Source organism: Mesocricetus auratus, unplaced genomic scaffold (assembly GCF_017639785.1).
Source record: "Mesocricetus auratus isolate SY011 unplaced genomic scaffold, BCM_Maur_2.0 Super-Scaffold_100004, whole genome shotgun sequence".
NCBI lineage: Eukaryota > Metazoa > Chordata > Mammalia > Rodentia > Cricetidae > Mesocricetus > Mesocricetus auratus.
In genome coordinates, this window is record NW_024429189.1 from 46,376,849 (window position 1) to 46,401,105 (window position 24,257).

The window sequence follows — 24,257 nt, forward strand, 5'->3', positions numbered from 1 at the left end:
GACACAGGCTAACAGAATGGATCCGCAGATAAAACTCCTCCTTCTGCTGCATACAATAAACACACCTCAACTTCAAAGACAGACATTACCTCAGAGTTAAGGGTTGTGAAAAGATTTTCCACTCAAATGGACCCAAGAAACAAGCAGGAGTAGCAATCCTAATATCTAACGAATTAGATTTTAAATAAAATCAACCAAAAGAGATGAAGGAGGCCATTTCATACTCATCACAGGCAAAATTCACCAAGATGAAGTTTCAATTCTGAACATCTATGCCCCAAATACAAAGGCATCCATGCTCATAAAAGAAACATTACTAAAACTCAAATCACATATAAAGCCCCACACACTTATAGTGGTAGATTTCAACACCCCATTCTCACCACTAGACAGGACTACCAGACAGAAACTTAACAAAGAAGCAAAGTAACTAATAGAAGTTATGACCCACTTGGGATTAACAGACATCTATAGAACATTCCATCCAAATAAAAAAGAATATACCTTCTTCTCATAGTCACATGGAACCTTCTCCAAAATTGACCACATACTTGGCAACATATTAAACCTCAACAGGTACAAAAATATTGGAATAACTCCATGCACCTTATCAGACTACCATGAGTTAAAAATCAGAATTTAACAACAACACATATTGCAGAAACCCTACAAACTCAATTGAATAATGCACAATTGCACCATCCCTGGGTCAAAGAAGAAATAAAAAAAGAAATTAAAGACTTCCTAGAATTCAATGAGAATGAAGACACAGCATACCTAAATTTATGGGACACTTTGAAAGCAGTGCTACAAGGGAAGTTCATGGTATTAAGTGCCCACATGAAGAAACTGCAGAATAGTGCCCACATGAATAAACTGGAGAATAGTTACACTAGAGAATTAACAGCACAACTGAAAGCTCTAGAACACAAAGAAGCAAACTCACCCAGGAGGAGTAGACGCCAGGAAATAATCAAATTGAGGGTTGAAATCAATAAAGTAGAAACTTGGGAAACAATAAAAGAATCTATGAAACAAAGAGTTAGTTCTTTGAGAAAATCAACAAGATAGACAAACCTTTATCCAAACTTATGAAACAGCAAAGTGTAAACATGCAAACTAACAAAATCAGAAATGAAAAGGGGGACATAACAACAGACATTGAGGAAATCCAGAGAATCAACACTAAACTGAACTCCTGGAATCCAGTCACAGAAAGGGAGAACTGATAAGCAAAGGAGTTAAGACTGGATTGGTTTAACCCACAGAAACAGTTTACCTGAACAAGGCAGAGCTCTTGGACCCAAGATTGATGGCCGTGTAGAAAGCATGGGTTTGACCCAGAACCCCTGAATGTGGGTGTCAGTGAGGAGGCCTAGGTAATCTATGGGGCCTTAGGTAGTATTTATCCCTGGTGTACAAATAGACTTTGAGTAACCATCCCACAATGAAAGATGCTTTCTCAGCTTGGACTCTCCTGGGAGGGCCTAGGCCCTGCCCTGGATGAAATGACAAACTCTGGAGATCCTCCATAGAGGGCCTTACCCTCCATGGGGATGGGAGTGGAGATTGGGTGGGGGAGTGGGGGTGCCTGGTGGGGAGGGTAAGGGAGGGGAGAGAGGGAGCTGGGACTGACATGTGAAACAAACTTCCTTCTAACTTTACTGTTTTTAAAAAAGGAAGAGAAAAAAATTCTGCACATCACTCAACTTACTAGTTCTGTTTCCCTGTATTTCTAAAATGGAGATAAGAGTGGATGGAATACAACATACAGGATTACGGTGACAATTAAATGAGTATATTCCTACGTTTTGAATACATGGTGGCTTTTACTATGTATATAAACACCCCTGGGATTAGATTGAAGTCATGGGAGAGTGTGACAATAGCTCATAACTCAATTTCCACCATCAACTAAAAGCTGGTTCACAGTAAAATCAGAAAGTCATATAACATAGATATTATTTTAGGCAACAAGTTTGTATTCAAAAATATAACTTCAGTACATTTAGTTTCTTTGGGTCCAGTACAAACTTTCCTGTCTCTGTCCCTCAGTGTGCCTTCATACTGTTAGTGGTGAGGTTGTTTTAAGTCAAATCCGATCAGACAGGGGTTCTCTACAGCAGTGATCCCACAGAGAACCCTTGAGAACAACAAGAGCATGTGGGGGAGGGGTCCAAGAATCCGTGGTATGCTTCTCTGCTATTGTCTATTCCAGAACTTGTCATTTAGTGTAGATTTTTATTTGGAAACATAGTTACCTTCTTAAAAACCTTTAAGGTCATTGGACCAAAGAGAGTCCACCAGGTGGCAGTCAAGGCTACCCACGTGTAGCCCTTGCCCATCCCTTCAGCTGTGCACAGGCACCTCAGGAGGCATTTATGGTCCCTGCCAGCAAGAAGGTCTGGTACTGTAGGACTGGCAACATCACAGTTTGATTTGCAGTTTCACCTTTGAAGGGTCATCTCCATTGTCTGTAGATGAGATGCCTTTAGAATGATCCTTTGCTGGGAAATTTGCTCTGGTTTTGATTTTTAAGAGCAAACTGATGGAGTGGAATTCTCTAGACTTTGGTGTTGCTGGTCCTGAACTGTGTGCTTTGGAATTCTTTACAAAAGACAAGGACCTACAGTCTGGTGATATCTTGCTTGTATAGATAAAGCTTGTCTGGGGGTCAGAGGGTGGAGCTTGCCACTAGCTAACCCTAGAGGTCTGGGGGTCTGTACAAATAGACAGGAAGTTATATAGCTTGGAGGAAACAGAATATATAAAGGGAGAAACAAGGAATTGCTCTCTTGTCTGCTGAGACGCTAAGGAAGTAAAGTGTGCTGTGGCTTGTTCCTTCTCTCAGATCTCTCAGCATTTCCCTCTATATCTGACTCCAGGCTTTTATTATCTAGACCAATTAAGAACTCCATTTATAAGGGTCTTCTAAAGGATTTCATTCTCTACCTCCTCCCCTCCCCCAACAAACTCAAGTCATCTCACAATACTAGCATGCATCAAAGGAGCAGAGCAAATGACAGGACCTTAGACAGGAGCATATCTGGGTGAGTTCTGGGCATCTTCCCATTTATATCTTCCCAAAGGTCCCATAGATATAATTCCTTCCAAGCCCCCTAGAAAATGACAGCTAGTCTCCCTTCTAATATGGGCAACTTATGGTGCTTCTTCTCAGTGACACAACTATCCCCCAAGACAAGTAGAGCTCAGGAGGCCTGGCTACTTGCTGGAAAAGGACAAAGGATAAAATACAGCCTTGTCACAAAAATAAATGAATGAATGAACAAATTGATGAATAAATGAATTAAAGAAAGCACCTTTTTACCTGCATGGGCATCTCTCTGAACTACAACATCTTCATATTTTTATTGAATAAGCTGAGTATTTTGGTCAGAAAGCACTAGTATTAAAAAGTGTAAATACGAAATATATCTATGTTGAGGTAATACCTTAGAAATTAAATATTGCCTGAGCTATTCATTGTATAGCTAGACAGATGATTGATTGGATAATTAATTGATCGATTGACTGACTGACTGATTGATATCCCACATAGGTAACTATTAGGAAGGGGTGTCTTGCTCATCAACTGCTTTTTAAGCTGTTAATGTATTCATTCAGGGATGGAAACATTGATATGCCCTCAAGAGGGCCAACATCCATTGTCTTAATTCGTGCATATGTCTCTTCCTTTTCAGCTCAGTGCCATAGCCCATCAGAGCACCTCCTCCCTGGTCCCGTTTGGCAGTCAGTATCAAGACTGCTGCTGATTCTCCATCTGTCAAACTCAACCTACCTTCCATATCAAGAGAGGGCCTGGAGAGTGGACTAAGAAAAGAACAAAGAGAGCAGGCTGGCTTCACCCTGGATGGGATCCACTTTAAAGGGACCAGGAGTCCTGAAGACATGGAAAATTCCCTAGCAGGACTTGCTTCCAGGCTTTGTAGGAATCTGACTGGAGCCCAACAATCAGGGAGGTAACAGGCCTACACAGTGGGCAGTGTTAGCAGTGTTATCCCAACTATAAGAAGTCCTCTTAACCTCCCACAAGAAGAGAGAGCACCCTGGACGGAGCCACTTCGAAATTCTGCACAATGAGCTCAAGTTCCTTGTTATAGAAGATACATCCAGAGGAAATGCTTAGTCCTAGTTGACCAATCAGATGGGATGAAATGTCTGAAAACTCCTTGAAAATAACCAACTGAAACTGCACCTTCCACTGACTACATGTGTGACAAGGACTTAATGGATTTCTTGGTCTGTGCCTTCAACTATAAAATTGATAATTTGGAATATCTAATTTTAAAATTCCTTTCTGTTATTTCTTTATGGTTTTCTGGTTAAAGATGAGTTCCAGAATCAGTAAGATCCAAGTTCAAGACTATGTCCTGGCAGGCATTATAATTTCATAAGTAAAATTCCTCAAGAATACAATCACTTGTTTCACTACTTGTAAATGATGGTAACGTGCCTAACATATTTTCAAAAGACACATGCTAAATGCTTAAATATACTGGTATACACAGTCAAGTATCCTATGACCTCTGCTTGCAGCTGCTGGTGTTGGTTCTGTAGGATTGGAATCAAAGGAAAAGAAGGTGGAAGGTAAAAACATTGTAACAATTTTAATAAGAAGTAAAACTGTCTGGCATATTAACAGTTTAAGGAGAAGTGCAGTGAATCAGTACAACTCTGTAGGCATGTAAAAAAAACCACAAAGCATATCTGACTATGGCCTGAGAAAAGAAAGCGAGTACCACTTCAAGCCCTGTTGCTCTCAGAATGCAAATAAAAACCCTACACAAAGAATTTTTCTAATACAAATAGCATCATGTAACATCATAAGTACGCCATAAGTGATAATGTCTATAAACATCAAAACTTGAAGAATCGTGTTACAGACTTAAGTTACTTCATCATCTTTCTTTGTGGCCTTGTCTTGGTGACATCCAAATCTACTGGTGATATTCCTTCCATCAAGAATCTCAACCCTCACTATACATACAGAGAATCTCCAATACAATTGCTAGCCTCAACATAGAAACTATCCCAAAACCTCTGAAGATGGCAATGTTTTAAGGGGTTCTTCTGCAAGTCATGAGAACGGCCTATGAGAGCTGTACTTCTAGTTTTGAACAAGTAAATGTATGTAGGACACAGCAAGTGTTTTAGTCAGGATTTCTACTGCTGTGAAGACACACCATGACCATGGAAACTCTTATAAGGAAAGCATTTCATTGGGGTGGCTCACTTACAGTTTCAGAGGTTCAGTCCATTATCATCATGGTGAGGATCATACTAGCATGCCGGTAGGCATGGTGCTGGCCACATCTTGATCAGAAGGCAACAGAAAATGGTCTCTAACACTGGGCAGTATCTTGAGCATAGGAATCCTCAAAGCCTGCCAATTCCTCCAACAAAGCATACTTACTCCCATAAAATCACACCTCCAAATAGTCCACACCCTATGAGCTTCTGAGGGCCAATTACATTCAAACTACCACAGCAAGCAAAAGTGAAAAAAAAAAACCCAAGCAACAACTAGCAGACAGTAAAAATATTATCAGATGCATTTACAACATCCAGCAGATAACTGGAGTAGCCCGAATGAACAAAGGTAACATCATCAAATCTGGGGCTTATAAACACCCACTGGGAATCAGCTGGGGAACTTGAGGCGGTCAATTGGAGTTCCTGATTGACCTTTCTCTCCATGAGTTTCCTACAGCTGAGCTTCCATCTCCAGGTTCCCACCACAAACAGTTCTATACCACAGAATAAATAATAGTTATTGCTTTTGGAAAAGGCTTACTATCTAGTTGTTACCAAGGACACAATGGTTTTACTCTTAGGCTGTTTTGCTGATCCATTTTCTCCCTGTTACAATTAGGGGGGCCATCCTATCCCAGGACACTTGGAAGACATTTTGAGAGAAATATGCTTGAATCTGAAATGGGGGTGCCAAACCTTCTTTGAGGGCCAGCTTTTGAGTGACTTGAAATGGTACATGACAATTTACCATCTAATTTGTATATCATACTCAGAAGAAATGATAATTATGCCTACTCTAAAATATTTTATATCTTACAGCAAATTATTGACATAGATTTACTTAAATAAGCAACCTGTTCCAGTTCACTTACTTGGTATACAGAGTGATCTGAGAGAATACAACACAGGCAATAGAGTAAAAAAATATTAATCCAGAGATGCACAATGTGGCATAATATAAAGTCAGCCTCAAGAGATGAAAATCTTCAACCAGAAATGGGCTATGGTTAGTAACACAGTTTGACTGCAGGTACTCAGAATAAAAATGTTATTTTGCCTGTAAATCTGAGAGCAAGTGCCACTAAAATTGATGGGGAATAGGATCAGTGATCAAGCCATCATCCGAAGGACATGACACATTTGCCTCCCACATCAAAGCCTCATCTGGATCACAGACATCTTTGTTTATTAAGCCATGTTCTTGAGGGTTTGCAGGTCACATCCCATTGTCTGGAATCATATGTGCAAAACAACATGTGTACAATCATCACTAGAGGATCCTACCTAAGTTCAAAGAAGTTAAAGAACTAAATTATCCACTATCCCTTATTTAGACCATGGCATCAGGTGTTCTTAGATCAAAGAGAGTCACTATAGTCCCCATTCCACTCAGTCATCTTAATAACATCAAGAGTTGTCAAGCCACAGGGTAGTGGAACTTTTTCAAAGTCAACTTGCTCTTCTGGAAGACAAGGATACAAGATACAATGATACAAGATAATGGCTCGCGTATTATCTTCTAAGATTCCATCTTTTCCTGTGTTATACTTGTACATGATAGGAGACAACATGATACATTTAGAAGACAAGGAAAATGAGCTGCTGACTTGCTGACTATAAAAATAATTGGCAATTAAAGCATTGTGTTGCTCAAAATTTGATGCTATTGAGTTACTTTTAAGTTTCTATCTCAAAATCATATTCTTACAAAGCATCTAGAGTGGCTATTTTAAAACTGAAGACCAGAAGCTATCGGAATGTGGTCGAACAGTCCTCTCCTCTGAGGCTGCCTCAGAAACAGGACTACAGAATTTTATTTGAATTGTTTTAGGCACTTGGATATCAGGAAGGTATGTCCCTGGATTGCCCTGCTACGTTTGCATATTTTCAAGTGGGAATTTGTTGACACTAGGTGGTGACATTCAAAGAGAGTTTTGAAGGAGCTAAATGATGAAGGCTTTGGGGTGAAAAAAAGCATCCAGAACCCTGATAATTTACGTGAACAGTTCTAAGTGGCATTTTCTGCTAGTGTGAAAATAAAACCTCCCTTCAATTTGATTTTATGTGTATAATCCAAGAGACTGTTCTGTGGCTCCTTGAGTGGGTTCTCCATCTACAGACTGACCTCTCAATGAACTCAGATGGAATCACCTTGTGCCAAAGACATGTTGAAAGCTAGGAAGTCTGTGGTGGAGGTACCAGATTCCTCAAAATCAGAAGATTCCTACTTCTCAAAAGCCAACGTCTTAGATGAAATATCTGGGGATTCTTGCCTAATATGTCTGAGGAGTGAACTGAAGTTCTCTTGATCCATGAACCTATAATGAGCTGCTAGGCTCCTACCTGCTTCTCTGACACAGCAGCATTGTCTGCTTCCATGGAGTTGTACTGCTCTGGACATGGAAGATTCCTTCTCAGATGTTCAACTGAGAAACTCTTCCTTTCCATAAATAGACAAGAAAGAAAGGTTATCACCATCCGTATTAAGAGAGTTGAACATATGTGCATGAGTACATGCGGGTGAAAGCACCCTGACAAGGATGACTAAGGGGTCTTAGGAGATGATTCAGAGAGCAAGACCACGTGCTGTGCAAGCAAGAGGAACTGAGTTCAAATCCCAACACCCATGTAAAAGCAAGGCATGGCTATACATTCCTGAAACCCCTGAACTGGGATTTGCAGACAACTGGATTCAGAAAGACTGGCAGACAGAAAGCTGAGGCAATTGTTGAACTGTACAGTTCAGGGAAAAATACTGTCTCTATGTATGAGGTGAAGAAAAATAGTCAACATCCTCCTCTGGCCTACATAGGCATGCACACATACACATAGGCGGGCCCATCTCTCTCTCTCTCTCTCTCTCTCTCTCTCTCTCTCTCTCTCTCACACACACACACACACACATACACACACAGTCTAGCCAACTACTCAGTTAACCATCTTTCAGATTTCTGGTTGAAATTATTTGCTCTTCACCTACACACAATAAAATGAGCACCACCACTTCAGCTATCCATCTTGGGCCCTGCTTCACACTCTACTTCTACAGTCTCCAGTAAGACATTACATTCTCCATGCAGCCACTGTTCCAGGTTTCTGCTCTAACCAAATAATCTGGCCTTCTACACAAAGATGTTTCTGAAAGTCCCCTAGATAGGGCTCAGAGTAGCAGCACTATCCTCTTGAGAGTGAACCTTTCCCAGCCTCAGATTCCACTGGTTGATTCTCCAGACATCTACTTCTTAAACCAAATAGGACAAAGGAAGGGAGAGTAACTTTTCATGTCTACACACTTTCTTTTTTCCCCATTTTATAAGCATAGATTCTTTTATCATACAACATAATCTAACACAGGTTTCTCTCCCTCTGTTCCTCCCAGGTCTTCTTCACCTCCTCTCCTACTCAGATTCACTTCGTTTCTGTCCCTCACTAGAAAAGAAAAGGTTTCTAGGAGATAATAATGAAACATAACAAAATAAAATATAGTAAGATTAAACAAAAAAGTCACACCAAAGTCGGACAAGTCAACCCAACAGAAAAGTAGAAGAGTCCCAAGAACAGGTAAAACAATCAGAGACCCACTCATTTACACATTTAGGAGTCTAAAAAAGCACCAACTGAAAGTTATAGTATATATACAGAGGACAAGGTGGGGACCTGTATAGGCCCTGTGCATGCTGCTTTGGATAGAGTTTTCTCTTAAGAGTTAACTAATCCTACTGCTTGTTTTGTACATAGCAAAATCAAGAGGTAGTATAGAAAAATTATCCACACCACACAAATAATGCAGGGTAGAAACAGGTTTAAAACTATGTATCACGCCAGGCAGTGGTGGCGCACACCTTTAATCCCAGCACTCGGGAAGCAGAGGCAGGCAGATCTCTGTGAGTTCGAGGCCAGGCTGGACCGATAGCCTCCAAAACAATACAGGGAAACCCTGTCTCGTAAAAAACAACAACAAAAAAAAAACTATGTATCTAATTCTCTGTGCAATAGAACTACCTCAGCTCCATTTTGGAATAAATCTTTCTAAACTTTTTTCCCTTGCAAGGTACTGCAGCCACCCTTGACTTTGTGGCAACAGATGGTGGTACCCATGAACCAAACAAATGTTGACAAAGAGGCACAATGAAGAAGCATTCCTCATAGTTGACGTAGAAGGTATGGAATAAGGAGGTCTTAGAAGAGGCATGGGAAAGAATTCTTGAAGTCCTCAGTAGGATCTATCTGTGTTTCAGGAGAAGGTTATCTATTCTAACCCATATTAAATGAAGTACCTTCTTAATAGTATGCTTTTGTGACAGGCAGGCCACATTCTCACTAGCCTTACTTTGCCGTATGATTGTGAGCAGGCTTAGACAATTCCACACAGATCTAGAAAGGACCTTATGAAAAAAAATAAGAGCATGTCAAAGAGCATGTTCTAGGTAGAGCTGGGCTGTGGAAGGAAGACACGCCACATATGAGACGGGGCAACCTAGACGCAGAATGAATGACTGTGGAAAAGTGGTCATGAGAACCACACAAAGAATGAATGATGGAGTTAGGTGGAGAGAAATGGGCTCAGGGCTGATTTATTATGCTCCATTTCTGCTCTGAAATCAGGATGCCCAGAGTCTCTGAGGTACAAATTTACTCAGGACTGGGATTTTATATCCAGATATGCTGTCTCAAATAATCTAATTTGCTAAGATGAGAAAATCATATCTCATAAAACTACCAGTCTTTGCCAAAAGTCCATATAAAGTTTACAGGCTAGGGAGGTGTCTAGGCAAAGCATGAACTTCTATTATATGTGATGTGGAGAGAATGAGACTAGCGATGAAATTATTTTAATAAGAAATGTGACTGCTCTGTATGTGCAATGTGTTCCTTAAACCCAAACTTCATAAATTTTTATAAGGTATCTATGTATTGTCAAGCTCCAGAGCTGCTGTGTCACCATAGCTCAGGCAAAGCTTTTGCAAATAAGGGATTCTGATATAGGTGTGACACATTAGATGATATTAAGATACAACCCCACTCCCACTTCCTGTCTCTGCAGTACCATTTATGTCCTCTACACAAACAGTAGAATTAATATTCCCAGCCACTGGGAAATGGGTTACTCTCACTGCCCACACAGGATCAGCATGCCTCACGAAAACTGGACCTTGCATAACTCTAGCAATCCTAGATGAAGGATGAATGACATTCAAGAGCCCAATAATAAAGGACTTGGCATGGGCCAAGGAAACTTCCTCGGGTCTTTTGTGTGGGCCTTCCAATTGTCGGAGAAAAGAGAAGGAAAGAAAAAGGGGATCCAACTATTAGCAGCAATCATTTCTCAGCTGCTCATTTTAGTTTGACCCAAGATAAATGCTCTCTATACAGTGACTCATTGAGTCTTTGCAACCCCACTAAATATGTAACACACTTATTTATAAAAGAAAGGTCCTCCGCTTTGAGGTGTTTGTAAGTCATCCAGAGGCAGGCAGCAGGACCTTCATCTGGATGAGTCAGACAAGAAAGAGCAAAGTCTTTCCCATTGCACATCCCAGATTTCTATGCCCAGCACTGTGTCTTGTGTCAGCACCATCGTCTTCTTGGAAAATACTGTGTAGGAAGAAAGAGCTTCAGAAATCCTTGGAAGGAAAGACAGATGATGAATCACAGAATTTAAGAGCAAATGAGCTCAGAAACTGTCTGGAGAGAAACCGTGAAGTCACAGAAACAAGCAACATAGCCAAACCTATCACCAGGTCTCCAGAGGGCAACAGATCCAGTGGGGAAACCAAAGGTGTTGCATAAAGGTATCTCGCTTATCAATTGTGGTACATTCTTCAGGCTTCATTCCCTTCACTAACTATCCCTCTCTCCCAGAGATATGGGGGAGATAATTAGGATGCACCTAGGGTTAGAAATTAGGGTCAGAAACAAAGAATACTGTAGCATTTTGGTTCCTTGCATGAAGCATAAAACTCATCCCAGATATTTAGGGTTAAGAGTGAGATGGGTGGATTACCAACCTAGCATTTACTTTTTGCCAGAATCTTGTGCAATCATGAACCTGACCAAGAAATCAACAAGCCTACGTTCAAGAAGCTTTCAGACTAATGAGAGAAAAACAAAGACAAAATCTCAAGACAAAGCCTATTCCAATCTCACATTGCAAACAGCACTTGAGAAGCACAGCAGAGTGGTATGTAAACACACAAGCACTCTCCAGGGCATTGAAGCAAGGTTGCCTGCTCCCAACCTGAGAAAATGCCCAAGTTCTGACCCTGTGTGCAGAACAGGAAGCAGCTGTGGAATTCTGGCTAACAAATACCACCCTGGAATCTGTGCCATTGGGTTGCTAGATGAGAACCTGTGACAGCGTGACACAGGCGCTAATGAGTGCAATGTGCTAAAAACTGAGAGGAGGTGTGATCATTCCTTCTTGTCCTAAGGAGTCTAGAAACACCTCCTGCTTTTTCTCAGACACCCTCTAGACCCTGTCTGTGACCAATCTTCAGTAATTTCCAACTGATCATAGAGATCAGTTCAGCCTAGTTTCCACTCAGTGCTGGAACTCCCTATCTGGCTTCTGGTGACTGATCCCCACACCGCTGACTTTCAGCTCAAGGGAACATGAAACTTCAAGGCAGGCAGACTGTTATTGGAAAGTTGGAATCATTAGAAAGTACTTTCTCATAGTGAGTTGAAATCTGTCACCCTATATTCCTGCCCACTGAATCTGGTATTGCCTGCTGGAGCTTCAGAAAATGAATCTACTTCCGTATCCACATGCCACCCCTTCAGAGTTTTCCAGCAACTGCCATGTCTGTTCTAAGTCTTCTTATCTGACACAGATGGTGAGGCACATGCCAGTCCCCTCCCTGGAGGGGGTTAAGAAACAGCGGCCATGGGAGTTTGGGAGGTTCACAAATATTCTATCCTGCCTTTCATCATAGTGGGGTGTTTGCAAAGGCTTCTGCCTGTACGGAATCCTGACCCCGATGTGCCTGGTAATCTAATGGCTTGAAAGTGATGAAGAAGTGGTGGAGAAGAGAGGCCCTGTGAGTGGCATGACCTTCCCAATTAGGCACAGGCTCCACACACTATTAAAAACCCATCCTGCAGAGATGTCCTCGAACCGCCTGCATAATTACTCCTATGGAGCAGCTCAGATGTTTCCTTTTACATTTTGTTTCTTAATGTTTGAAAATAAGCTTGCCGGGTGACCATTCATGTGCCTCTGGGTCTGTAAGATTTGATGTTTTCTACATCCTGGATGTTTGGTTCTCCTCTTCCTCAGATCGATGATGCCTAGGGTACATACAGCTTTCTGCTAATCATCTACCTTTACTGAATTACTATTCAACTACCCCTGAGCCCTCCCTCACAGTGTAGGGACAGAGGTGACATGGGTGAGAGATGAGGCAGACAATGTAGGACTCAATCACAGCATGGCCCCATATCAAGGAAATGCTGGACCAATGATGCCTCCTTCCCCGAAAACAAAGCGTTAGTTAACAAAACACAACAGGACTGTTGGATTCCGAAACAGTGATCAGAGTGAGAGCTGAACTTAGTCATTAATGACCAGCATCACTTGTGCTAATTACACATCAACATAAACAATTCTAACAGGTGAATTTAAATGGATATACTGAAGTGTGCACCCTGAACACCTGGTAGAATTATTACACAGCCTGAAGAATCTTTTGATCTTTCAGAAACACGATCTCAATGCTCAGCTCTCCCTAAAGATTTTATTCCCTTTGCCAGTGCCAGCCCAGAGCATGTCCTGTTGTTCCTTTACCACTGCAGATCTGAAGCCTACTGAATGCTGAGTGAAGTTAAACCTTGCTTATGTAAGTCCTGCAAGAAAAGGAACTCTCCAAGGATCTGAAAGGCTTACGGGGGTCTCTGCCATGGCAGCAGCAGCTGGGATATTCACTGTCACATGTGGACCCTTGGTGGTTATTTAGGTACCTTCTTGGTAACTGTAGGGACAGATGATGGGGAAAAGCCCAAAAGAAAGGAGACTGTAATTTCCCTCACTAAAAACCACAAATACAGAAAAAAATGGCTATTCCCAGATGCTGAGAAGGGGAAAACTTAGAGACATGGGAAGGAAGAGCCACTGCTAGCAATAGTCCTGGTGGTCTCCATGCCTGCGGAGTGATCACTGAAGCCCAAGTGGTCACCAAAGACAAAACTCTATATAGTACTGACAGCAAACCTCATCCAGGTACCTGGCTCCAAGATGTCAACTCCAACCACCTCCTTTTGGTTTTAGGGAGGTTGTTTTTTCTTTTCTTCTTGAATTTTTAGAGAGAGAGAAAGACAATGTACACATTCCTCATGGGTGAGTGCAGCTGCATGTATGGGTATCAGTGCAGGGCATGCACATGTATGGTTGAACATGTGAATGGAGGCTAGAGGTAGATACTGAGCGTATCCCTCCATGGCCCTTCATCTCCCTATTTCTTGAGACAAGGTCTCACAATGAACCTGCAGCTCAGCAGTTCGGCTAGACTTTCTGTCCATCAAGTCTCAGCAAGTCCCAGGCCCTCCCTGCCTTCGAGCCCTCACCACTGCATCCAGCTCCTCCATGTTCACTCTGGAGGCCTCAACTCCAGTCTTTATTCTTGTACTGCAAGCACATTACTGACCGAACCATCTCCTCAGCCCTTTCTCTTAGACTTTGCAGGATTAGTTTGGGGCCCTAGAATCCCAACACCCAATATGTGATGCTGACAGAAGCACTGAAGCAAAGCACACAGGCAGCAGTATACACTGCTGTAGGGAATTAGAATGAACTAAAACCCATAAAGGCCAGTGAGAAGTTGATGATGGAGCAAAGACTGCTTGCCAGAATTTACAGGGGAAAGGCCCTACATGGCTGGCTCTTGGCTCTTGGGGCAAAGTGACCACAGTGTGTTCTGACAGAGCTGAGCTTTTCCTGGACTTTCACTCGGAACCATAAATAATTCCAACAAGCACTCCTAGCTGAGAACCACTGTTAACCTCCAAGTGTGGCCTGGTCGCTCCTCTGACCTGGTGAGGCTAAGCCTCTGCTATGGCTTGCATCTTAAATGTTCCCCAGAGGTACAATATCTTAAACACGTGGTTTTCAAACAGTTCCAATACGAAGAAGCAGTAGAAACACCACGGTGTAGGGAAGGTTAGAAAATTAAATTATTGCGGGGGTGATACTAGACGGAGGCATTAGACAATGACCTCTTCTCTCTTTGCTTTGCAGCTACCATAAGGTGATGTTCTCCTCACCACAATCCCCAAAGCAATGGTGCTAGTCCATCATGGACACTACACTTCTGAAGCAATAAAAAAATAAACTTTCTTCCTTTTAAGTTTTATCTCCGATATCTTTTTCTTTCTCTGCCATGGAAAACTTGCTGACTTAGCCTTCAAAAGTGAATAAATACCAAAGACCAAGCATTGTGGCGCAAACCTTTATTCCAAACACTTGGAGGCAGAAGCAGGCTGATCTCTGTGAGTTCAAGGTTAGCTGGTCTGCAGAGTGGGTTTCAGAACAGCCTTGGGCTACATACAGAAACCTCTTCTTAGCCATCCCCCCAAAAGATGCTATCCTTATGAAAGTGAAAGTGACTATTAAGAACCATAGGAAGGACAAGAAGTATATGAATTTAAGCTCTGAAAATCTTTTGTATAGTTCACCAGTTGTATCTTTCTCTTGTCATTTGTTTTGCTTTCTAAAGGTAACAACAAATAAAATTCAGGTATTAATATGAATGCTGCTCTACCCAGGAGGACTTGGGTGGTCATCTAAAATCAGGCTCCCTGGAAGAAAGCACCACTAAGATGTGCCCCCTCCCTAGATACACAGACCCTAGCAACATCAACTCCTTTTCCTGGACCACTCCTGACACCAATCACTTTCCAAGATCCCATGTGTTCACCTAGGGACTAAGTGGAAGAAACCTGGTTGTGTAGAAGCTATTTAACCAGCTGATATTCCCAAAAGTTCTAGAACCCATCCATATTGGTTAAAGAAAAACCTACAGGGCGTCTTACTTGGCTACACATTTTTTTCAAGATTCCTTACAGTGCTCACAATTTCACCTATCTTTGGGCTCCCATTTCACTTTTCTTCTAACATAAACAAGGAAAAGTAGATGAGAAAATACAAAACATCATTGCAGAGCAGTGGATTTGGGGAATTTTGAGGGTGGGGGGCTGGGAGGAGGGGAGGGGGAAGCAGCACTGTATGACAGAAGGCTAAAGAAAAAATCAAAAAGAAAAAATTAGATTAAAAAATACAGCATTGCAAAATACCACTGACTGGCTTTAGTCAAAGTGACACAAATGTAGACATATCTGGAAAGAGGAACCTCATCTGAGAAAATTATCTCCCCCATATTGGTTGTGGGCAAGCCTGTGGGGGTATTTTCTTGATTAATTGATGTGGGAGGGCCCAGCCACTGTGGGTGATGCCACTCCTGGACAGGTGGTCTTGAGTTGTATAAGACAGCAGGCTGTGGGAACTATGGGGAACAAGAGAGTAAGCAGAGCTGTTCCATAGCCTCTGCCTTCAGATTCCTGCCCTGACTTCCCTTCATGAAGGACTATAACCTGTAAAGTGAAATAAACCCTTTCCTTGCCAAAAAAAATACCAAGTGAGTTTCAAACTGAAGCTCAAGCCTTCAGGGCTGTAAAAGTTCCTTTGGCAAAGAAGTCAGAGAACCTGCTATTAATAACAAGCTGCATGATGTACAATTATGGCTACCTTCATGAATACTATAGGTGCCAAGAACTTTGCTAAGCATACTATGCTGTACTATCTGCAAATAATTCCATGAAGGTATTTTTCATTGTTTCATAGATTTGGGAAATTCACAAGAACGCTAAGTAATATTAAGTCAGTACTACACAGCCCATAAATGAAAGTGCCAGAAGACAGTCACAAAGCCTAGTCCAGGACATAAACTCAACCTCTGGGCTCTTCTATTTCCCATCTCCAAAGTGCAACACAAACAGGAGTTGAGTGTCTTCCCAGGACTCCAGCATGTGAAATCAACGGACTTGAATAAAAATATTTCCCATAAATAAAATAAAAATGCCATATGTAGACAAACAATGAGAACTCATGATTTGGGTCACTGTTCTAAACATTAGACTTTCATAGCATATGAGGTAACCCCCCCAGAAGCCTGTGAGGGAAAATTTCCCCACTCCCAAACCATCACATCTAAGGCACATACACACACACTTACAATATGAAGTTGAGAGTCTAATGTTGATACCAGTAAGCATTATCTGTCATTACCTGCACCACTTAATATCCTTAGGCTCTGATTTTAAATATTCTGAATTTTCAGTGTCTCATTTTTGTATCAAAGAGAATTTTGTACAAAGGTCACTTTCAACCCTAAAGACACCATGATTTAAGGGTCATCTGACTAACTGGTCTTTTCCACACCTTTTTGCAGTGTGTCAAAGAAACAACAATTTGTTAAGCCTGAAAGGAATCAGACTTTGGGCCTTGTTTGGAAATCAGTATAAGCTGACCAAAGTGTTCAGGTTTTGAGGGTACAAAACCCTTACTTAATAAGCTAAGCATGAGACAGACCTCTTAGAGAATACACATCAAATATCACAGCTCTCTGTGGAACGTTACACTAGTTTACTCAAGTAAAGATGTAGGAGAATGTATTCATCACATCTCACAACAGTCTTCGGTGTAGCCCAGTGTACTTTTAAATATACCATCTTATCTTCTTAACTGTGTTATTTAAAAACCCATACATCACAATGTGGAAATAAATATTGGGCTGTTAGCATAAACTTAGCTGAGAACATTTGTCCTGACTAAAAGTAACCAGAATGGAACTTTGTATTCCAACTGACAAACAGGTCACACAGCATCCCTGATAATCATGGTTACACAGCATCCCTGATAATCATGGTCACACAGCATCCTTGATAATCATGGTCACACAGCATCCCTGATAATCAGGGTCACACAACATCCCTAATAATCATGGTCACATAGCATCCCTGATAGTCATGGTCACATAGCATCCCTGATAATCATATTCTGCTACCCCTGTCAGACCCACTAAGATTAAAAAATGCCCTTCTTATTTATTTTCAGATGTATGAAGAAAAGAAAGTGGAATATCAGCCCCCAGTTAGTATTGGTTCTGTCCATTTATCTAAGCGTTGTTTTGCTGATATAATGATAACGTAATAGCATAATGGCTATTCAGAACCCCAGCCAAAAAGAGGGGGAAGTTGATTGGCTTTACCCTGCACAGGAAAGAATATCTCTGTGTGTCCTTCTTTATTTTTAAATTCCATTTCCTATTATAAACTCTGAAATGTAAATGCTTTGCACATTCATATTTATTACCAAAATAAAATGCTCTCAGGCCCATGAATTTCAATCCTTTTTATTTGTTGATGATAGAACTGTCTTTATTAAAGAGCTAAGTCATTTTTCATAAAGTAGGTAAAAAAAAGTCTAGCCATCCTTCTGTATCAGTTTATAAGTATTTTAATCTATCTCTGCTATTTACGAGATCATAGAGTTGATGTGGCACCAAATGAATCAACTACCAAAGGGTGGTTGAATTTTTATTAGTATATATGCCTTCCCTATTTTTCCACTGCCTTCTGAGAAATACGCTCATAAATTTTCAAACTGATCACACTGGGCTGAATCTCTTAAGCTGAAGGAGGAGAGAGGGCAGTGTTGACTACGCTAATCCCTTAGTGGGTCAGGGCCTTCCAGCTGCAGTTCTGTGATTGGCAGGGCAAACAGTCGCTCCCTTCCCAGAACATGGGTACCCCTGGCACTACAGCAACAACTCAGCAGACAGCACCTCACATATGTCCACTATGGCCAACTCAACTCACCTCACCATAAAGAAATCAAGATCCAGGGAACTGAAGTAACTTCTCCAAACTCTCTCAAGGTTGATGAACTAATGGCCAGAGTTTGTCTTAGAAAACTACTATGCCTTCTCAGCTGCCAGATTAAGCCCACCGAAAGATGCAGTTCTCCACTCAGGCTGGAGACGAGAATCACTCTCAGAGATTTTTTTCTTTTAAATACTGATAAATATTTTTATTGTTTAAGTTCCCTGAAGTGATTTTTAGTGTGCACCTAAGGATTACAAAACCTGAATTAGAGATTCAGGGAACAGTCATTTTCCTAAGAAATACAAATATGTCAGGTCTGCTAATGCTAGCTATGTGGGAGGATAAGGCAGGAGGATTTCAAGTTCAAGTCCAGCCTATGCAACTTAGTGAGACTCTGTCTCAAGATTTAAAAAAAAGTAAAAAGAGGGGCCTAACAAAATGGCTCAGTAGGTAAAAGGCACCTGACACCAAACCTGGAACCCTGAATTCAATCCCTGTACCCCACGTGGTGGGAAAGAGGGGAGACACCATTCCCACAAGCTGTCCTCTAACTTCCACATGACCTCCCACATGCACACATGTGAGTGTGTCTATGCACATGCACACAACAACTAAATTTAATAAAGATAATAATTGTCTTAATTCAAGGGGTAGGAGAAGTAGCTCAGCAGGAGAATTCTTGCTCAGCATAAACGAGGCTCTAGATTCAGATTCCCAGTACATTAAAAAAACAAAAGGAAAGCCACCAGTAAGTGGGCACTCGAGAGGCAGAGGCAAAGGCAGAGGCTGTAGATCTCAGTGAGTTCAAGACCAGCCTGGTCTACAAAGTGAGTTCTGGGACAAGCTCCAAAGCTACATAAAGAAACCCTGTCTTGAAAAACTGAGGCAGGAGAGAAAGAGAAAAGGAAGGAGGGAGGTAAGGAGGGAGGGAGAGAAAGGGGGAGGAAGAGAGGGAGAGAAAGGAAGAAAGAAAAGAAAGAGAGAAAGAAAGGAAGAAAGCAATGAACTGTTTCCAACAATAGAAGTTCAAGTTGTTTGGCTGGAACAGGACCATGATGCAAGAACACACCAGAATCATACACCAGCTTGAGCAGATCAGCAAGCCTCATTTCTATGCCCAGACCCGCATTTGTCTCCCACCCCAAGGGCAGGAAGATCCGCATGGTATTGTCTTGGTCCTGAAGCAGACCCAAACTTTGTCACCTACACCATATTCTGACAGGGGATGGAGGAACCCAGAAAGGAAAGTGTTTTGTCTGGTGTCTCCCACTGACAACCAAGGTAAAAAGCAGCTTGAGTCTCCTGGACCCTGACAAGTGGGTATGGCATAAGAATGGGTGGGGCGGGGAGTCAGCCAAGGCACTTGAGGAGAATTTCAAGAGAGGGTGGGGAGGGAGAGAGAGAAAAAGTGTGCAAAAAGGGGGGATCAAAGCAGAGGAAGAGAGAAACTGAGCCAGGATGTGCAACGCTGGGAAATTGAGCCTGTATAACAAAGCACTGTTACCTGGCTGGAGTAAAATGCAATGGGGTCAAATCCAATTGCAATAATGTAGCATCAAAATCATAGGGAAAGGCACAGAAATACCCACCCTCCACCCATCCTTGGGAAACATATCCACACCTGTACTTTCCTAATATGAAGTCATATGGAAGCAAGCTCCAACTGTAGGACTGTCAGCAAGCAGAGAGGCAGTCATTGCTAGAGTCCAAGACTGTTAACATCACCTTTTGCCTTCAAGCTGAGCATGTGGCTCTGGAACCAGCTTCTTCCACACTGCCTGGGAGTTTGTTAGAGATGCAGAATCAGGGGTCTCATCTGAGTCCCTGCTCAACCAGAATCTGCACTTTAAAACACTTGCTTATGTGCATATTCAAGTTGCTGAAGCACAGCCTCTACTATCCGAACCACACTGTGTTTAAATAATATCAGTGACATAAACTGAGACTACAGAGCCAGGGAGAACGTAATCCAACTAGTTATGTTATCTACTGACACCCAATAAGTGGCCAGGCCCTGGGCTAAGAATTTCAGGAAATGATGGGCTGAGATTCGGCCAGGTTACTGTAGAGCTCTTAAGTACGACTGCAGAAAACACATAATTGACTTGCACTTCAGAGCAGTGAAATCGAAGGTAATAGAGTTTGGGGGAGTCAGAGTTGTAGTTCAAAGGGAGCCCAAGAAGCATGCATCAACTGCCCTGACTGGGGGACAGGTGGAAGTGTCTGTGTGGAAACGAAAGGCTGTTCCGGGTGGAGGGGACAGCGCGGGCACAGAGGTGCAGCACAGAGCCCTGCTGTGGGTTAAGAGAGCCACTGCCTTCAGCAGTCAGCACGGGGCAGGTCAGGCTGCTGCAGGGGGCATCTGTACACTTCAGAGAACCCAATGGAGGAGCCCTGAGCCAGTGGGATTGCTGGGGCCCCACCCTAAAAATTTGTCAGTATATCCTGGACACCAACAGACGCTCTTAAAATTCTCAACCAAGACTGCAGGTAGCACAGGGCAGATTCACTTAATAAATAAGTCAATGAGGCCAGAGTGTGACTTCTTAGCAGAGGCTCTTGCTCTTAGAGCAGAGGGTTATGTTACTGGGCACTGCAGGAGAGTTGACTAACAAGTGCGCTTTATCCAACTTATTCTCCAAAAGCAAGGATGAAATGCATTAGGAACGGGAGAGGCCAGAGATGGCACCTTAATCAGAGAGGGTGGTAGTTATCTAGAATAAGATGAGCTTGAACAAAAGAAAACGTATTGGGGAAGTTCTGGGCGCTTAGGAGAAATATGAAAATTGACACAAAGCTGCCCCTGCTCATTTAAGAGAAAGATGGTGGTTAGAGTTTAGGTTTATATTTAAGAAAGGGACGATAGACTTGAGGCACCTGAGAGCAGTGCAAGGCCCTCTCTGGGGTTTCAAGGTGTAAATACAAAGCCTAAGGCAGAAGGCAGAACTATGACATCACTTTAGGAAGAAATGATCTAGATTAATAAAGGACAACGCTAGGTAAAATCTACAAATAAAAGAAGTAGATAACCTATAAAGCAAGGAAATCAAGAAAAGACATTAGATTTTTAACAACAACAAAAAAACTTAACAATGAAGAAGAAAAAGGTTGGGTAAATACATCACATTGACATCCACAGAGAAAGACAAGAATAAGAAATGGTGAGAGCATGATACTGAATGGTGTGTAGAGGGGAGAATAATAATAAAAACAAGTCGGGGGAATTTCAGCACACAAACGCTGTCAGAGAGACAGACAGAGAGAGAGACACACACACACAGAGAGAGAGAGAGAGAGAGAGAGAGAGAGAGAGAGAGAGAGAGAGAGAGAGAGAGAGAGAGAGAGCTGTCATTAGCCATCAGGCAGTAACATTTCCAGACTCAGCCAGAAGGAAAAGCAGAGTCTTGTTCATGGTACCCAACACCACCCAGCATTAGTCTATGTAGACTGTCACCCCTAGGAGTTGTTTTGATGTATTCTCTTTACTCCCAGAGCCAGGACATTTAACATCATACAATAGTCCCACTTTGTGAAGCTATCTTCCAACTGCTGTCAGTCTCATTATCTGCTGTGCTTGGGTGCCAAGCACCAACCACACTTCTGTCTCTAATTTGACTGAGGAGGAAATGCCTCCATTTGGTTTCTTTCTGACTCAGTTCAAAGAGACAAACTGTTTTCTTCGGTCCTAGGAATCTGTGTGTTGTTAAAATGCTGTAAGCTATCAACATTATTTTTCTTAATATCAATGCCATGGTTAGTAGGGACCTCTTAAATCATTTACCTGCGTAACCATAACATAATATTATGCAAAGGAGATACTTCAGGGATTATATTGCAAAACACTGGTATCACCAGCACTATGATTCCCTGTGAGGAGTTCACCTTTCCAAAGGCATTTACTACAAACGCACCCATGAGAGGTCAAGGAGATTTACAAGAATAGCTTATTTGATTTGTGGTTTTCACCTTAAACTTCCTGATATCACTTTCAGAAATGGGTAAAAGAGTAAATGATAAGTCCACAAATACTTGATTACTGAAAAATATAAAATCTGAACAACCAACGCTTTTATCAAATACACATATTTTCTCCTTCTATATATTAAGAAGCCAAAATTACAAGCCAGTATTTTACATTCAAAGGACATTCATCTATGACAGGAAAGGACAGCCCATACTCAATGCACATATGATATTAAAATATGATTGAAGGATTCTGGAAGCAGGCAAATGCTGTCCCCAAAACACTGAAGATAGGTATCTGGAACCTAAATGTTTGAGATGGACTCGGTAACTCTCTGAAAAGCGTCCCTGCCTTTAATAAACACATTTCTCAGCTTCTCCTAAATTATATGGACAATGCCAGTCTAGCCCACAATACAAGTGTTTTTGCTGCATCTGGGCATCTATTTTTCCTGTATCTTGCTTCATTGTGACAAAGTTTGCAATAGCCACTGTGTACTGCATAGCAGATAAGCAAAACCAGAGAGAAACGCCAACCTCCTGTCTACATAAAAATGTTTCCAAATCCAGGAACTTTTGAGGCCATTCCAAAATTGTTTGTGCTCATGGGGATAGGGGCGTTTGATTTTCCTTGAAGGACCCAAGGCATTCGCCATCAGAGTGTCCTCCAGAACCATAGGAAGCAAAGCATGAGCGACCTCCATCTAGCCTTCCCCTCATCCCAAGGCCCTCACACAGCAAAGGCAAAACAGATGGTCCTCCCCCTCCCGTTTCCCTCCTCCCTTCTGCTGTCCTGCAGAGTCCTCCCACCCTGAGCTGACACCTTCACCAGCTCTCACTAGCCCAGGCTGCCCTTTGCAGCTCCTAACAAGTACAAACTTTGAGCATCTGCCCTAAACCTCATCATGCACCTAGTTCCTGGTCTCTTCTCTGCATAATGCCCTTGGGACCCTAAGCTTCCACTGTCATCCTCCCCTCACACCTCAGTACCCAAATTACTCATTTCCCTCTAGTAAAGAGTCTGCAAACCCTGGAGTTTCGGGGGCAGAGTCACTGCCAGTGACCCCAGATCGCTTTCCTCGTTCCCCATCCTTCTCTGTGCTCCCTTTCCAGTCCAGGCTCATCCTAGCACACCCTGGGAATCCCTTGCTCCTCGGGCTTCCAAGACCTACTACTCCTTGACTCCAGGGGATGGCAGGAGTCTCGCCTCTGCGACCGGGGCAGCGGCCAGGAGCCCGCCTCTACAAGTGGGGCTGCGGGACGGAGCGCAAACTCCAAGGTTTGCCTGGGCGGAGGCGGTGGGGACCGGCGCGGACGCGGCGACGCGGGGCTGCTCGCCCCAAGCTTACCTCTGCACGCGGGCGGCGGGTGCGCTGAGGCAGCCGCTCCCGAGGCCGGGGGGCTGTGGCCGGTGCCTGGGAGGCGGCGCTCCCGCCAGGGCTGCGCTGGGGCTTCGCGCAGACGCTCTCCCGCGGTCTGCGGCAGCCCGGGGCGGTGGCGCCGGCGACAGCTCTGCGCCGCGGCCCCCGGAACTGTCCGACCCAGCGGGAGCGCGGGCTGAGCGGCCGGTAGCGGGCTCCACGCTCGGCGCCTGCGCGCCCGGCCTCGCCCAGGTAAGGGGCGTGTGCCCGTGTCCTCGCGGGCCACCGGGACCGGCGTGAGGACGGGCTAGGCGCTTGGCACGGGATGCTGCGGCCGGGAGTGAACACCTCGGAGAAGCCCGGGGGCGGCGCAGACTCGGAGCCCTCCTGGCCACCCGGTCCCACGCGTCCCTCAGCTTCCAGCAGAGGTCGGGGAAGTGGGGGATGAGGTCCCCAAGCCTAGATGCTATCTACTGCGCAGAGGGTGAGGGGGGTGGGGGACCAACGACGTGTCACCTATTGGCCAAGCGGACTGAAACTCTTCTTGGAGATGCTGGCCATCGAAGTATTGGCTCTGCCCGTGCGTGCAGCCCTGGGCTGGCAGGTGACACGGAGCAGCCTCCGCGTGGGCCCAGGGCTTCGCAGCCAGGCGCGAACCCGCGAGGCTCGTGCTCAGGGGAGGGGCTCACTTCCCTCCCACTTCCAGGCCTGGTTGATTGAAGTTTCAAAAAAAACTAAACCGTGTCAGGGGTTCCCCCGGTGTAAGCCATCTTCTGAAAATAG

The 24,257-nt window shown here is 43.2% G+C and overlaps 1 protein-coding gene across 2 annotated transcripts in view; it reads right to left on the reverse strand.

Moving 5' to 3' along the window:
• Positions 1 to 23,575, reverse strand: part of Znf385b (zinc finger protein 385B) — a 406,548-nt gene extending 382,973 nt beyond the window's left edge. For both annotated transcript variants that reach the window (XM_005065121.4, XM_013122572.3), the window contains exon 1: positions 23,463 to 23,575. The gene's annotated coding sequence lies outside the window, so the exon portion shown is untranslated. The remainder of the gene's footprint in view (positions 1 to 23,462) is intronic.
• Positions 23,576 to 24,257: the final 682 nt, after the last annotated feature.